This window comes from Cryptomeria japonica, chromosome 10 (genome assembly GCF_030272615.1).
Source record: "Cryptomeria japonica chromosome 10, Sugi_1.0, whole genome shotgun sequence".
Lineage (NCBI taxonomy): Eukaryota > Viridiplantae > Streptophyta > Pinopsida > Cupressales > Cupressaceae > Cryptomeria > Cryptomeria japonica.
This window is the reverse complement of record NC_081414.1, coordinates 362,651,067-362,654,747: the sequence shown is the minus strand read 5'-3', so window position 1 is coordinate 362,654,747 and position 3,681 is coordinate 362,651,067. Positions and strand designations below refer to the sequence as shown.

The 3,681-nt window shown below is 22.9% G+C and overlaps 1 long non-coding RNA gene across 1 annotated transcript; it reads left to right on the top strand.

Moving 5' to 3' along the window:
* Positions 1–2,591: 2,591 nt before the first annotated feature.
* On the top strand, positions 2,592–3,113 carry LOC131079988 (uncharacterized). Its single transcript, XR_009114109.2, has 2 exons — positions 2,592–2,704; positions 2,910–3,113. It is a non-coding gene; the product is annotated as an uncharacterized LOC131079988 (long non-coding RNA).
* The last annotated feature ends 568 nt before the right edge of the window (positions 3,114–3,681 follow it).

Below are 3,681 nucleotides of genomic sequence, written 5' to 3'. Positions count from 1 at the left end.
GGTGCAATCTTTACTTAGATTTTTTAAAATAAGGTATGCTAGTTATACTATTATTTTAATTATGTCGAAGGCATATTATTGTCACATAATTGACACAAAAATGTATTGAATAAAATCGAGAAGCATTTCATTTGACATGTTTGTGACACTTATATGTATGAAAAGCTAAATTTTTTTTTTTTTATTTTCTCATGTCAACTACCACTTTGATTTTAAGTATCAATCAATTTTGTCCATATCCATAATGCAATCATTTAACTTTGTAATTATCTTAGTCTAATATAATAATAACAATATAATGATATGATAATAAAATAATAATGTAGTCTTAATAGATTTTTTGCTTTGGTCAAGAGTTTAATAGAAATTAAAATATAATAATATAATAAAACTATGGAAGTGGAAGGAATTTATAAATAAAATTAAGAAAAATATTTGAATAGATATAGTTATGCTTATGAATTTTTTATTTATATATTAAAGTTAAATGAATTAGAAGAAATATAATTGATTGAATGAATATTAATTAAACAAGTGCCACATAGTGGCTAGTACTTGCCTTGTTTTTAGTATAGTTTTAATAATAATTATGATTTAATTTATTAACTGGAAAAAATTAAAAAATTAAATTAAATTAAACTCTTGAAATGAAATGTCTTCAGAAAGCTATATTTTTTAATTTTTTTTAGAGAATAAGTGATAGAAATATAATATAATATGGTATAATAATATTGTAATTTTAATTATTATAGTATTTTTTTATTATTATATTATCTTATAATGTATTTTTGTTATTATTTTGAAATAATTTATAATTTAAATTTTAAAAAAAGTATTATAATTCTATTTAATATTTTTTTAAAGGAATGCTTCAATTTTAATTTTGGGATAGAGGAAAGCATAATATATAAATTAAAATAAAAGATTATATATGTAAAATGTTTTAGACCCATGTGATAAAATTAAAAAATATTTTATTCCTATATAAACAACCCTTTTATTTATTAAATATTTATCTTATTTTAGTTTTGAATTTTTAAAATTATTTAAGGCTTTTATTATAGATGTTTCATTTGCTAAAGAGTTAGTTCAAGTAAATAATTTTTTTTTAAGAAAATAAAATAAAATAATTTTTAAGTGAGTAAAATAACTATGAATTTTTGTAACAAGGTAAATGTAAAAATTTAAGTACGTATAAGATTAATTTAATTACTCAAAGCAAATAAAATAGTGTTGGATGAACTCAAGTTCTATAAAAACAAATATTGAGAAATCTATTATTTCGAGAAATCCGTGTATAACAGGGAAAAAAGTATTAGCCAATCGTTTACAAGAGAAATATATATTTTTAATTATAAAGTTAACAAATATGCATATATACTTTAAAATAAATAAAAAAATTTAAAAGAAAGAAAAATATTTGTTTATGATTGGTTAGAACATTTTTTTTTAATAACTATTTAAGCATAACAAAAAAAATTTCATTACAAGAGTATTGCCTAACAACAAGTACTAATAAGTACAAAATTACATAATTAAAAAATATTATTTTGAATATCTTAGTTTTATCACTCATAAATTTGACAAAGTCTTTTTAAAAGATTTAATTTTTCATGCAAATCTAAATCTAAAAATAGTAATTAATTTTTTAATATATTATTAAGTACAAAATTACATAATTAAACAATATTATTTTGAATATTTGAGTTTTATAAATTTTTTAATTAAGAACACTCATAAATTTGACAAAGTCTTTTTAAAAGCTTTAATTTTTCATGCAAATCTAAATTTAAAAAAATAGTAATTAATTTTTTAATATATTATTTTTAAAAAATAATGTAGAAATAGTTTTTTTGTATATATATATTTATTAAGAACATAATAATCTTGTAATAAGAAATAATATAAATTTAAAAAATAATTAATTAAATAAACATTTTTTTTCATGTGTCACAAACATGTCAAATTTAAAAATAATTGTGTAAAGTAAAATCCTGCATTGCATTCTTACACTAATAAAATATTACAAATTTAAAACTAATTTTTCACCTAAAATTGTTTGTGAATAATGTTGAGGCATTGTATTCCTTCACTAATAAAATTTAATATTACAAATTTAAAAATAATTAATATAAAATTGAGTGTGCATGGCATTGAAGCATTGCATTTCTTATAAAATAAAATATTACAAATATAAAAAAAAATTGTTTAAAGTAAAACTACTTGTAAAGCATTGCTTTCCTTCACTAATAAAATAAAGTATTATAAATCTAAAATTAATTATTTAAAGTAAAACTAAGTGTCCTTTATATTCCTTCATTAATCAAATATTACAAATTTAAATACGATGCATGTTGAAACATTAAATTTATTAACTAATAAAATATTAATAAATGAATTATGCAAAATATTTGACTCAGTAAAAAGAGGATCAATTATAGACAATAAATTGAGGATGTGCATGCATGTTGAAACATTACATTCCTTTACTAATAAAATATTAAAAAAATGAATCTAAAAATAGTTGACTCACAAAGTAAAATAGGATCAATTATCGACAATAAATTGAGGAGCCTTTGTTAATTCTTGTTCATCCCAATTTTCAAACGAGGTCACTGAACAACAAAAAAAAATGGACAAAGACATTGAAAATATTTTGCACGAGGCATCGTCGGTGATTGAACAAGAAAAAAAGGACGAAGAGGTCAAGAATGCTCTCCTTACCCTTATAAAAGCTATTGGAAATTGGCATCTTTTTGCTTGTGTCAATATGGATCGTTTTCTTCATTGCTATACCGACTGTTTGGAACATCAAGAATTCCAATTTTGCTGTTTACATGTTTATACGTGGATTTTTTGCGAGCAATGCTACTTTGTTCATATTTTTCTACACCTTTTGGACTTCACAGATTTTGTTGGCCAAGGTGTGTCTCCGCATCACAACAATAATGTTCATATTGAGTTTCATCGGAATGGTTGATTTGTTGCTGCTACCCCAAAGAAAATGGGTTGCAATTTTTGGGCCTCTAGCTTATCCTGTTTTTGATTATATCATTTCAGATGACTCACTCAATTGCTTTTTATTTGCATTCAAGAGAATTTTGTTTGAAGGATTTTATTCTAAATAATTTCATATAAAGAAACAACTTTTTATTTTTATTTTTAGTTATTTTATAATTTTACTGATTTGATATTTTAAAGCTATCAAGAGAAGTAAAAAATTTGTTTGATTTGTATATTTTTTTTTATATTCACTATCGTGGAATCTGGAGGTGTCCTCGCCGAAGCGAGACTAATCCCCCAGTGTGTACGACCCGTTCACAAGGTAGCAACACACACAGAGTTAACACAGCCGGGGACTCGAACTCAAGACCATGAGGAGCATACCCATGCCTTAAATTTGATTTGTATATTAATAAAAGTGCTTGTTATATAGATTAATATATCATTATGATGAATTGAGAACTTCTTCCTGTCAAAATTCAATAATAGTGCATATAAATTCTAAGCGGTCATACATGATGAAAATGCTTAATATAAATAGATAAAAATACAGTCGTCATTCATCTTGAATATTAACCTAGGCTGTATCTTGCCCTAGGAAACACAGTCAGATAACTTGGAGACTATGTTGTACTGTTTTATCTTGCTCTGGTCGTGGTCGGGGACTGGTGAGAATTG